Below are 14650 nucleotides of genomic sequence, written 5' to 3'. Positions count from 1 at the left end.
TTGATAACATTTGTTTGTCCATATTGTTTATTATAGCCATCTGTAGTGGACTGATTGTTTATGTCCTCCCAAAATTTGAATGTTGAAATCTTAACCCCCAAGGTGATGGTATTAAGAGGCAGACCCTCTGGGAGATGACTAGGTCATGAGGGCAAAGACCTCATCAATGGGATAAATGCCCTAATAAAAGAGGTGCCAGAGACATCTCTCACCGCTTCTGACATGTGAGGTTGCAGTGAAAAGATGGCCATCTAGGCCGCAGGCTCTTCCCAGACATGAAATCTGTCAACACTTTGATCTTGGACTTTCCAGCCTCCAGAACTGTGAGAAATAAATTTCTGTTGTTTATAAGCCATTCTGTTTATGCTATTTTGTTATAGCAGCCCAAGCAGAATAAGGTGCCATCCTAGTAGTTATGAAGTGGTACCTCATTTGGTCTTGATTTGCATTTCTCTAATGACTAGTTATGTTGAGCATCTTTTCATGTGCTTTTGGGCTGTCTGCATACTTCTTTGGAGAACCGTCTATCACCTTTGCTTATTTTTTGATTGGGTTGTCTTTTTATTGTAATTTGTAAGAGCTCTTTACATATTCTGGATACTAGACCCTCATCAGATATTTTTATTTGCAAATATTTTCTCCCACTCTATAGGTTATCTTTTTCACATTATTGATAATGTCTTTTGTTTTCTTTATTATTTTAACATTCTTATTTATTTATTTTTCTTTCCCCTTTCTAACAGCTTTAATTCAGCAAAATAAAACCAGAAGAGAAAATGAAATGCCCTTGTAAAACATTTAACAACGCAAAGCAGAAATTTTAGGTAGGAGTTACCTAATAATTTAGAAATAATGGAGAGTTCAGAAATTCTAGAAAATAATAATCTAGATATTAGATAATCAAAGAAGGCCCTTGTATACCTTTATTTTACAGTATAAATTTATCTAAAAGACACATTTTTTTTTCTACATGTCAGTACAAAGGTACTATATTTAGTCTCAAAAATGCATGATTTTACTTAAAAAAAAAACTTAAACCTCCACTAAAAACTGCCTTTGGATCTAAATACCAAGTTATCCAACACAGGAGAAATGTAAATTTTCCTTGGTTCAATGGTTCAAGAAAATAGGTGGAGTTAGGGAGTTTATACTGGAAAAGAATAAATGGAGCTATGCATTTTTGAAGGACAGTCCCATAGAAGAAAAAAATATACTTATTTTTGTCGTTCCAAAAAAGCAGTACTGGCACTAAACTAACAGACACACAGGTTTTGCTTCAACTTAAGGACAGTTGGAACAACTGGAGCCGTAGAAAAATGAGAAGGCCTGACTCTCAGCCAGTGTGAGTGCTTGATGGCTTGAAATACAAACAGATGCTAAATAACTCTCTAGAGGAGGGTCTGTTGGCAGTAAAATGACCTGATAGGCAGAGCCGTCAGAACTGTGAGAAGTACCTTTCTGTTGTTTGTAAGCTATTAGTTGGTGGTAGTTTATTATAGCAGCCCGAATGGACTGAGGCAATATTGTATCCATCTTCCTCAGTTCTGATTAGAGCTCTGAACCGAGCTTGAAGAGCTTGAATTCGTGCATCTATCGCTTGCTGAGCCAGTTCCTCCAGTCTGACCAGGTGGGAGCCTTCATGGATCAGCAGGGCCTTTTAGAGCTCCCAGGAAGAGATGCAAACCACTAACTGGAGTGATGGAGCTTTATTTCTCTCAGAATAAATAAACATTAAAAACAAAACAATACTGTGTCTTCTAATCCATGGACATAGAAATATTTTTCCATTTATTTAGGTTTTTAAAATGTTCTTTTAACAATTCTTCATAGTATTCTATGTATAAATTTTCTCATACTTCTTTTGTTAAATTTATCCCCAAGTAATTTACTCTTTTTTATGCTATTGTAAATGGAACAGTTTTCTTGATTTCATTTCTGGATTGTTAATTGCAATTGTACAGAAATAAACTGATTTTTGTGTACTGATCTTGTGTATCCTGAAACCTTGCTGATCTAATGTTTTCTCTCATTTAGGAGAATGTGAAATTAATGATTAACTTTAGACTTTAAATTAATAACATACACTAGTTATAATGGTCTCCAGGTGTATCAGTCAAGCACCCGAGAGAAAACAGAGAGCTCGTTCAAATTAGGAAGTTTAGAGGAGGGTTTAATAAAAAAGACTATATACAAAGGTATGGGCAGAGTGTAGGAGAACCACAAGGGATAACTCAGTAATCTGGGGCTAGTAATAAATAGCACGGCCATTACCATCCCTAAACTGAGGGAACAAAGGAATTAGAAAGGTGATCATTACAAGAAAAGAAAGAGTTGAGAGAAAAGATCTTCAACTGAGAAACTAGCCAGTCTGAAGTAACCCTGCCAGAAAGGAGCCAGGGGAATAAATGTCTTGACCACACTCTACTCTCTCCCTCCAATCTCCTGTCTGGACACCCCACTGGCTGAAAATGGTTGGAAGCCAGAGAGCAAGTGAGCCCATTGATGTAATTCATACAGGACTGCAGGAATAGAGAACAATTCACCCTCTTGGGGTGAAGAGGGTGGACAGTACATCTAGAGGGGCAAATGGAAGATATCCTACACATTAGGTTATGCCAGAGTAATAGCAACTTCATCAGAATCACTCTAAGAAAGTAGAAGGGAGGAAATAATAAAATAAAAGCCCAATGTAGGACAATAGAAAAAAAAAAAACATATAACTGACAGCAATAACCAAGTCAAAATTTCGTTCTTGAAAAAAATAATAATAAGGGTCAGCTGAGAAGATGGTGGAGTAGGAGGTCCCTAAGCTCTCCTTATCCCAGGGATACAACTAGATAACACTCACATCAGCATAAGTAACCCAGAAAGTGACCTGATGACTGGCAGAATGAAACCCACAACTAAATGATAAAGAGGAGGCCACAGTGAAGAAGGTGGGAAGGGCAGAGATGCAGTCTGGGAGCAAAATGGACTGGGGCCATCCACAGCGGCATGAAGAAGGGTGGAAAACAGGGAGGACAAATCCCCATAACATTTGCCTTTGAAAGCTTGAGTTCCTACAACCTTTGGACTGAAAGCCTGGAATCTTAAAAATCTACCCATGGCTCTGGGAGAGTCAGGAGGCCTTAGGAAACAGAGTCTTTGCTCTTAAAGAGATAGTAGGACAAACAACCCATGCAGACACAGTGCAGAACCAGCAGTTTGAAAAATGCTAGGATCAGATGGCAGGGAGAGTGATTTGTTCATCTCAGAACGTGCCCCAGAGAGACAGGGGTCACGAGAAGACCTGTCCATGAACAAGGGACCTGGCAGGCACCATTTCCCCTCCCTGCCCCCCAGCACAAACAATAGCCACCTGCGGGAACCAGGCCAACACAGGCACTGGCTACCTAACTTGCTTACACCAAGCCCCACCTACCCACACTATAGTGGATCTGTCCTTCCCAGTCACACTTGCCTTAGTCTCACACTGTGAGCCCCTCACCCAGAAGACCAGGGCAAACTCTACCAACACCACATCTCCCAACATGCACATTTTGTGGGATCACAGTTCCTGCAGCAGTCAGGGAAGGTCTCATTTCTCAAGCTGACCACCACACAACTTGTTAAAACATGCTCCTGAGTGCCTGGGTGGCTCAGCAGGTTAAGCATCTGACTCTTGATCTCAGTTCAAGTCTTGATCTCAGGGACATGAGTTCAGCCCCGTCTTGGGCTCTGCACTAGGCATGGAGTCTACTTAAAAAAATATGCCTCGCTTATGCTGGGGACCAAACGCTGCCCACAATAGGTAAAAAGAACCTCTGCAGACAACTGGACTGAAGGAAAAAGAAGCCAAGGCTCAATAGCTAAGCACATGCAACATACATAGGAGACACTCCCTGAAGTGCCAGGCCCTGGGAAACAGGGGAAACTGTACTGTTCTTCATAAGGCTATTATTGTTAAGACCAAGATAAATAGCTAACTTTTTTAACATAGAGAAACAGACACAGAAAGACAAAATGAGGAGACAAAGAAATATCTCCCAAATGAAAGAATAGCATCATAACACAGCAAGAGATCAAAGCAAAACAAATATAAGTAATATGCCTGATAGAGAATTTATTTTTTTATTTTTTTTTTATAAAATTTTTTTTTAACGTTATTTTTTTTGAGAGAGAGAGAGACAGAGCACGAACGGGGGAGGGTCAGAGAGAGGGAGACACAGAATCCGAAACAGGCTCCAGGCTCTGAGCTGTCAGCACAGAGCCCGATGCGGGGCTCGAACTCACGGACTGCGAGATCATGATCTGAGCCGAAGTCGGCCGCTTAACCGACTGAGCCACCCAGGCGCCCCATAGAGAATTTAATGATCATAATGATACTCACTGGACTTGAGAAAAGAGTGGCAGACATCAGTGAGACCTTTAACACAGAGATAAAAAGGAACCGATTAGAGATGAAGAACACAATAAATGAAATTTATTATACACTTGATGGAATAATAGCAGACTAGAGGAAGCAGAGAAAAAAAATTAACAACCCGGAAGACAGTAATGGAAATTATCCAAGCTGAGCAAAGGAGAGGAAAGAAAATTATGCAAATTGATAATTGTTCTTAAGGAACTCAGTGACTCCATCAAGCATAACATTCACATTATAGGGATCTCAGAAGAGAGAGAAAAGGGGACAGAAAATTTATTTGAAGAATTAATAGCTGAAAATTTCCCTCATCTGGGGAAGGACATAGGTATCCAGATCCAGAAGGCATAGAGAACCCCCTAAAAATTCAACCCAAGGAAGTCTACACCAAGACATAGTAATTAAAATGGCAAAAAGTAGTGATGAAGAAAAAAAAATTATTTAAAAAAAAGTTTTTTAATGTTTATTTTTGAGAGAGAGAGAGAGAGAGAGAGGGAGAGAGAGAGAATGAGCAGGGAAGGGGCAGAGAGAGAGGGAGACACAGAATCCAAAGCAGGCTGCAGGCTCTGAGCACAGAGCCTGATGCAGGGCTCGAACCCATGAACCATGAGATTATGACCTGAGCTGAAGTCGGATGCTTAACCGACTGAGCCACCCAGGCACCTTGAAAAAAATTTTTTAGGCAGCAAGAGAAAAGAAGACAGTTACATACAAAGGAAACCTCATAAAGCTATCAGTGGATTTTTCAGCAGAAACTTTGCAAGTCAAAGGAAGTGGCATGATATAATCAAAGTGTTGAAAGGGAAAAAACCTGCAGCCAAGAATACTCTATCCAGGAAGACTACCATTCAGAATAGAAGAAGAGATAAACAATACAAACGAAAACTAAAGGAGTTTATGACCACTAAAACAGCCCTACAAAAAAAATATTAAAGGGGACCCTTTGAGTGGAAAGGGAAGACCATAATAAGTGAGAATATGAAAAGTAAAAAATACAAAAGCAGTAAAAATAAATATTTCTGTAAAAATCAGTCAAAGGAATCATAAAATAAAAGGGATATGACACTGTATACCTAACCCGTGGCAGGGAGAGGAGTAAGAATGGGCTTAAACTTAAGCAAACCATCAACTTAATATAGACTGCTAATGCAGAAGATGTCATATACAAACCTAATGGTAACCACAAATCAAAAACATATGCACAGAATAAAAGAAAGGAATCCCAGTATTCCACTAAAGAAAGCCAACAAACCATGAAAGAGAGCAAGAGAAGAAAGGATCAGAGAAAATCTATAGGAATAACCAGAAAATAAGTAAGAAAATGGCAATAAGTACATATCTATCAATAATTACTTTGAATGTAAATGGACTAAACACTCCAATAAAAAAAATCATAGGGTGACAGAATGAATAAAAAACCAAAACCCATCTATATACTGATTTGAGACTCAAATCAGACCAAAAGACACTGGCAGATTGAAAATGAGGGGATGGAGGGGTGCTTGGGTGGCTCAGTCGGTTAAGTATCTGACTTTGGCTCAGGTCATGATCTCACAGTTCATGAGTTTGAGCCCCTCCTTGGGCTCTGTGCTGACAGCTCAGACAGAGCATGGAGTCTGTTTCAGATTCTGTGTTTCCCTCTCTCTGCCCCTCCCCTGCTTGCACCCTATCTCTCTCTCGAAAATAAACAAACATTGAAAATGAGGGGATGGAGAAATATTTATTATGCAAATGGATGCCAAAGAAAGCCAGGGTAGCAATATTTATATTAGAAAAAATAGGCTTTAAAACAAAGACTGTAACAAGTGACAAAGAGGGACACTGTATTACAGTAAAAGGGATAATCCAACAAGAATATATAACAATTGTAAATATTTATGCACCCAATGTGAAAGCACCCAAATACATAAAGCAGTTAATAACAAACATAAAGGAAATAATCAATAGTAATACAATAATAGTAGGGGACTTCAATACTCACTTGCATCAATGGACAGATCATTCAAACAGAAAATCAGCAAGGAAGCTGGCTTCGAATGACACACTGGACCAGATATATTTAACAGATATATTCAGAACATTTCATCCTAAAACAGCAGAATACACATTCTTTTCAAGTGCACATGGGACATTCTCCAGAATAGATCACATATTAGGCCACAATACAAGTCTCAACAAATGTAAAAACATCAAAGTCATACCATGCATCTTTTCTGACCACAATGCTATGAAACTAGAAATCAACCATACGAAAAAATCTGGAAAAAGCACGAACACAAGGAGGTTAAATAACAATCAATGGGTCAACCAAGAAATCAAAGAAAAAACCAAAAAGTACCTGGAAACAAATAAAAATTAAAATACAGTGGTCCAAAATTTTGGGGATGTGGCCAAAGTGGTTCTAAGAGGAAAGTTTATAACAATACAGGCCTGCTTCAAGATGCAAGAAAAATTTCAAATAAATGACCTAACCTTACATCTAAAGGAGCTAGAAAAAGAAGAATAAAACACAAACCCAGCAAAAGGAAAGAAATAATAAATATTAGAGCAAAAATAAATAATATAGAAACTAAAAAACAATAGAACAGATCTATGAAAACAGGAGCTAGTTCTTTGAAAAGATTAACAAAATTGATAAACCTCTGGCAAGACTCATCAAAAGAAGAAAAGAAAATACTCATCAAAAGAGGGAAGAAGGGAGGGATGGGGGGAGGGAGGAAGGGAGGAAGGTAGAGAGAGAAAGAGAAACCCAAATAAACAAGATCATAAATGGAGAGGAAACAACCAATACCACAGAAATGCAAACAATTGTAACAGCATATTATGAAAACCTATATTGTCAAAAAATTAGACAACAGAAGAAATTGATTAACTCCTAGAAACATACAACCTACTAAAACTAAAGCAGAAAGAAATAGAAATTTGAACATACCAATTACCAGCAATGAAATTTATTCAGTAATCAAAAAACTCTCAACAAACAAAAGTCCAGGACCAGAGAGCTTCACAAGCAAATTCTACCAAACATATAAAGAAGAGTTCATACCTATTCTTCTTGCGCTCCTGGTTGCCACAGTTGGTAGAGCATAAGAATCTTGATCTTGGGATTGTGAGTTCAAGTCCCATGTTGGATGTAGAGATTACTTAAAAATAAAATCTTTAAAAAAAATAACCCATTCTTCTCGAACTATTCCAAAAAATAGAAAATGAAGGAAAACCTCCAAATTCATTCTATGAGGCCAGAATTACTCTGGTACCAAAACCAGATAGACACCACAAAAAGAAAGAACTACAGGCCAATGTCTCTGACGAACATAAATGCAAAAATCGTCAACAAAATACTAGCAAACCAAATCCAATGATACATAAAAAAAAAAAAAATCATTTACCATGATCAAGTAGGATTTGTTCTTAGGATGCAAGAGTGCTTCAAATTTGTGTATCAACCAACATGATACATCACATCAATAAAAGAAAGGATGAAAACCTTATGATCATTTCAATAGATGCAGAAAAGGCATTTGACAAAGTACAACATCAGTTCATGATAAAAACTCTCAACAAAGTAAGTTTAAGGGAACACACAACATAATAAAGACCTTATATGAAAAATCCAGCTAACATCATACTCAATGGTGAAAAACTGAGAGATTTTCCCCTTAGGTCAGGAACAAGACAAGGATGTTCACTCCCAACGCTTTTATTCAATATAGTACTGGAAGTCCTAGCCACAGCAATTAGGTGACACAGAGAAATAAAAGACATTCAAATTGGTAAGACAGAAGTAGAACTTTCACTATTTGCAGATGACATGATACTATATATAGAAAACCATAGACTCCACCAAAAAACTACTAGAACTGATAATAAATTCAGTAAAGTCATAGGATACAAAATCAATGTACAGAAATCTGTTGTGTTTCTGTACACTAATAATGAAACAGCAGGAAGAGAAATTAAGAAAACAATCCCATTTACAACTGCATCAAAAATAATAAAATACCTAGGAATAAACTTAAGAAGTGAAATGCCTATATTGTGAAAACTATAAAATATCTATCATAATTCCAGATGTTGGTAGATACTGGGATAGAGAAAAAAAGAGAAGAAAAAACAATAAAGTGGGGAGAAAGAAATTAAGAAAGCAATCCCTATTTGCAACTGCATCAAAAAGAATAAAATACCTAGGAATAAACTTAACCAAGGAGATGAAAGAGCTCTACTCTGAAAACTATAAAACACTGATGAAAGAAATTGAAGATGACACAAAGATATGGAAAGACATCACATATTCATGGACTGTTAATATTGTTAAAATGTCTATACTACACAAAGCAATCTACACAGTTAATGCAATCCCTATCAAAACACCAAGATCATTTTTCATGGGCATAGAACAATAATCCTAAAATGTGTATGGAACCACAAAAGACTCCAAATAGCTAAGGCAATCTTGAAAAAGAGAAAAATAAGACTGGAGGCATCACAATTCCTGACTTTTATTACAAAGCTGTAGTAATCAAAACAGTATGGCACTGGCACAAAAACAGACACAAAGGTCAATGGAACAGAATAGAAAACCAAGAAACAAACCCACGATTATATGGTTAATTAATCTGCAACAAAGGAAGAAATAATATGCAATGGGAAAAAGACAGTGTCTTCAACAAATGATGTTGGGGAAACTAGACAGCTACATGCAAAAGAAACTGGATTGATTTCTTATACCATCCACAAAAATGGACTCAAAATGGATTAAGGACCTAAATCTGTGACATGAAACCATAAAAATCCTAGAAGAGAGTACAGTCAGTAATTTCTCTGGCATCAACCATAGCAACATCTTTCTAGATATGTCTACAGAGGCAGGGAAACGGGGCAAAAATAAATTTTTAGGACTACATCAAAATAAAAAGCTTCTGCACAGCAAAGGAAACAATCAACAAAACTTAAAGACAACATACTGAATGGGAGAGAGTATTTGCAAATGACATATCTGATAAAGGGTTAATATCCAAAATACATAAAGAACTTATACAACTCAATGCCAAAACCGCCCAAATAATCCAATTAAAAAATGGCAAAAGACATGAACAGACATCTCTCCAAAGAAAATACACAGATGACCAACAGACACATGAAAAGATGCTCAACATCATTTGATCCTGATTTGTCATCAGGAAAGTGCAAATCAAAACCACAGTGAGATATCACCTCACACCTGTCAGAATGGCTAAAATCAAAAGTACAAGAAACAACAAATGTTGGCAAAGAGGTGGAGAAAAAGGAACCCTCAGGCTCTGTTGGTGGAAACGCAAACTGGTGCAGCCGCTATAGAAAATTGCATGGAGCCTCAGAAACTTAAAAACAAAACTACCCTGCAATCCAATAATTGCACTACTGGGTATTTACCCCCAAAATACAAAAATACTAATTCCTCCCAATGTTTATTGCACCATTATTTACCACAGCCAAATTATGGAAGCAGTCCAAGTTTCCACTGATAGATGAATGTATAAGGAAGGTGTGGTATGTATACACAACAGAATATTATTTGGCTACAAAAAAGTTAGATCTTGCCACGTGTAATGAGATGGACAGAATTAGAGAGTGTAATGCCAAGTGAAGTAAGGCAGAGAAAGACAAATACCATATGATTTCACACATAAGTGAAATTTAAAAACAAATGAACAAAAAAGACACACACACACAAAGACAAACCAGGAGATAGACTCTTAAATTATTTATTTATTTATTTATTTATTTATTTATTTATTTATTTATTTATTGAGAGAGAGACAGAGAGAGAGAGAGAGGGAGAATTTTAAGCAGGCTCCATGCTGTCAGCACAGAACCTGATGTGGGGCTCGAACTCATGAACAGTGAGATCATGACCCGAGCAGAAACTAAGAGTTGGACACTCAACCGAATAAGCCACCCAGGTGCCCCCATACTCTTAACTATAGAAAACAAACTGATGGTGGGGTGCCTGTGTGGCTCAGTCAGTTAAGCGTCCAACTTCAGCTCAGGTCATGATCTTGCAGTTCGTAAGTTTGAGCCCTGTGTGCTGACAGCCTCACAGCCTGGAGCCTGCTTCAGATTCTGTGTCTCCCTCTCTACCCCTTCCCTGCTTGTGCTCTGTCTCTGTCTCTCTTTCTCAAAAATAAATAAACAAACATTAAAAAAAAAAAAAAAAAAAAGAAGAAGAAGACAAGGGCGCCTAGGTGGCTCAGTCAGTTGAGTGTCCGACTTCGGCTCAGGTCATGATCTCACAACTCGTGAGTTCGAGTCCCCTGTCAGACTCTGTGCTGACAGCTCAGAACCTGGAGCCTGCTTTGGATTCTGTGTCTCCCTCTCTCTCTCTGCCTCTAACCCACTCACATTCTGTCTCTCTCTCAAAAATAAATAAACATTTAAAAAAATTAAAACAAAAAAAGAAAACTGACGATTATCAGAGGGGAGGTGGGTAGGGGATGGATAAAATAGATGATGGGGATTAAAGAGTAGTACACTTATCGTGATGAGCACTGAGTAATGTATAGAATGGTTGAATTGCTATATTGTGCACCCAAAACTAATATAACATGTATGCTAATCATACTTTAATTAAGATATAAAATTAATAAAAAAATATGAGTACACTTATCTTGAACACTGAGAAATGTACAGAATTGTTGAATCATTATATTGTACACCTGAAACTAATGTAACACTGTATGGTAATTATGCTTGAATAAAAAAAGTAAAACAAAAACAAAAAACTAGTGGCTGTTATAAAGACAACTAAACACACATGTCTTCTGACTGAAGTACACACCACCACTTACGAACCATTCTTGGAAAAGAAAAACAAAATTAAAAAATCTGAATCTGATGAAGCCTCTAAATCTTAGTATCAATTTACAAAAAGAAAAAAGCAGATATATATTAAATAATACCACAGGGGTGAAATTAGCAAAACTCATTATATCAGAAATTCTGTAAGACTAACAATGTAGTTTCTTCAACAAACAAATTTCAATGAAAGTAAGAGTTCAAGAGAATGAAAAGACAAGCCACAGACTGGGAGAAAATATATGCAAGACATATGTGATAAAGAACTTTTATCCAGAATATATAAAGAACACATAAAGCTGAACAACAACAGCAAAACTTGATTGTAAAATGTCAAAGACCTTAACAGACACCTCACCAAAGAAGATGCACAGATGGCAAAAAGCATATCAAAAGACGCTCCACATAATATGTCATCAGGGAAATGTAAACTAAAATAATAATGAAATACCACCACATACCTATCAGAATGGCCAAAATTTAAAACACTAACAATAACAAATGCTGGTGAGAATATGGAGCAACAGGAATGCTGTCATACATTATCAGTGGGAATGAAAAATGGCACAGCCCCTTTGGAAGACAGTCTGGGGGTTTCTTACAAAACTAAACATACTCTTGGGAATGCAAGCTGGTGCAGCCACTCTGGAAAACAGTATGGAGGTTCCTCAAAAAAACTAAAAATAGAATTACCCAACGACCAAGCGATTGCACTACTAGGCATTTATCCACGGGATACAGTGTGCTGTTTCAAAGGGACACAGGCACCCCCATGTTTATAGCAGCACTATTAACAATAGCCAAAGTATGGAAAGAGCCCAAATGTCCATCGATGGATGAATGGATAAAGAAGACGTGGTATATCTATACAATGGAGTATTACTCAGCAATCAAAAAGAATGAAATCTTGCCATTTGCAACTACATGGATGGAAGTGGAGGGTATTATGCTAAGTGAAATTAGTCAGAGAAAGACAAAAATCATGTGACTTCACTCATATGAGGACTTTAAGAGACAAAACAGATGAACATAAGGGAAGAGAAACAAAAATAATATAAACACAGGGAGGGGGACAAAACAGTAGAGACTCATAAATATGGAGAACAAACTGAGGGTTACGGGAGGGATTGTGGGAGGGGGGATGAGCTAAATGGGTAAGGAGCACTAAGGAATCTACTCCTGAAATCATTGTTGCACTATATGCTAACTAATTCGGATGTAAATTTAAAAATATAAAAAATAAAACAAGTTAATAAAAAAAAAAAAACTAAACATACTCTTACCATATGATGCAGCAATTATGCTCCTTGATAACCACCCACAGGAGTTGAAAACTTATATCCACACAAATACTCACACACAGATGTTTATGGCAGGTTTATTCATAATTCACCAAACTTAGAAATAACCAAGGGGCACCAGGGTGGCTCAGTCGGTTAAGCGTCCAACTTCGGCCCAGGCCATGAACTCACAGTTCGTGAGTTTGAGTCCTGTGTCGGGTTCTGTGCTCACAGCTCGGAGCCTGCTTTGGATTCTGTGTCTCCCTCTGTCTCTGTTCCTCCCCCGCTCGCACTCTGCCTCTCTTTCTCCACCCCCTCCCCCGCTCTCAAATAAATAAAGATTTTAAAAAATTAAAAAAAAAAAAGAAATAACCAAGATGCTTCAGTAGGTGAATGGTTCAATAAACTGGTACATCCAGAGAATCTACTAAAAAGAAAAGAGCTGTCAACAATGAAAAGACATGGAGGAAACCTAAATGCATATTACTAAGTGAAAGAAGCTAATCTGGATACAATATTCTGGAAAAGGCAAAACTATGGAAACAGTAAAAAATCTCTGGTTGCCAGAGTTGTGGGGAGAAAGGGATGAAAAGGAGAACACAAAGGAATTTAGGGCAGGGAAACTACTCTGTATGAAACTATAATGGTTAATACATGTCATTACACATTTGTCAAAACCCAGAGAATGTACACCACCAAGAGTGAACCACAATGTAAACTGTGGACTCGATGATAACAATGTGTCAATGTAGTATCTCAATTGTAACAATGTTCCACTTTGGTAGGGGGTGTTGGTAATGGGGGAAGGCTATAGGGGTGTGGGAGCAGGGGGTATATGGGAAATCTCTGTACATTCTGCTCAAGACTGGTGCGAACCTAAATCTCTTCTAAAATATAAAGTCTACTAAAAATTAATAAATTCAGTTCCTTAGTCACAGAGCCATGTTTCGGGGGGTTAACAGCAGCCACATGTAGTTGCTACTCAGTGGGACACTGCAATCATTTAAATAGTTCTATTAGAACATTCCATCATCCCAGAAAGTTCTATCGGAGAGCACTGTTCTGTATCTTGATTGTGGTGGTTACACAGGTGACTAAGTTTGCCAAAACTTATGAAAATGTATGAAGTGGGTACAGTTTATTGTATGTAAGTCATATCTCAACAAAATTGATTAAAAAAAAAAATAAAGAGCCTGGGTGGCTCAGTTGGTTAAATGTCCAACTCTTGGTTTTGGCTCAGGTCACGATCTGATGGTTTGGTGGTAGGTTCGAGCCCCACATCAGGTTCGGTGCTGACAGTGTCTGGAATCTGCTCAGGATTCTCTCTCTCTCTCTCTCTCTCTCCCTCTCCCTCTCTGCCCCTCCCCTACTCACACGAGCATATGCTCTGTCTCTCAAAATAAATAAATTTTAGAAAATTAAAAAGATAGAGAGAGAACATCTATAGACTAGAAGACTTCAGAGACAGATCAACTAATTGCAAACACATGTACCCTATTTGGATCCTGATTCACACAAACTATATTTATAAAGCAATAAAAATGTTGAACATAATTAAAGACTTGGAGATTATAATCTCCAAGGAAGAATTATTGATTTTCATAGGTGTGTTTGGAGGTATATTCTGAAACACTTATGAAATGATATTTGGGATTTAGAATGACCACGTCATTCTAAATGATCTAGTGCGGATATAAATGAAATAAAGAGGACTATGAGATGACCATCTTTGAAGCTGGGTTTGCTAGAGTTGGGTGATGAGCACATAGGGGGATTATTATCCTGTTCTCCTCACTTCTGTTTATTGTCAATTTTCCATAATTAAATGTTTAAAAACTCACTTCCCTATAGGCCTTTCCTGACCACCCTAAGGTAGATTTCTTGTCCCCTTTATTTTCTAGCATACATCCCATTATCTTTATGGCACTTCTCACAATGCTATCTTATGTATCTAGTAGTTTATTTCTCTCCGCTAGAATTTTGTTTTCCCGAGAATAAAAACTGTCTTGTCCACGCTGAACACTAAGGCTGAGGCTGGCACACAAAGGTGCTTCATCAGTCTGTGTTGCGTGGACAGACAGGTGGGTACCTTCAAGGGCAGAAGCACAGGCAGGGGCAAGACGTGATGAACACA

The sequence above is a fragment of the Prionailurus bengalensis genome, chromosome A3, assembly GCF_016509475.1.
Source record: "Prionailurus bengalensis isolate Pbe53 chromosome A3, Fcat_Pben_1.1_paternal_pri, whole genome shotgun sequence".
NCBI lineage: Eukaryota > Metazoa > Chordata > Mammalia > Carnivora > Felidae > Prionailurus > Prionailurus bengalensis.
The sequence above is the reverse complement of the archived record's forward strand: the minus strand, read 5'-3'. Positions refer to the sequence as shown.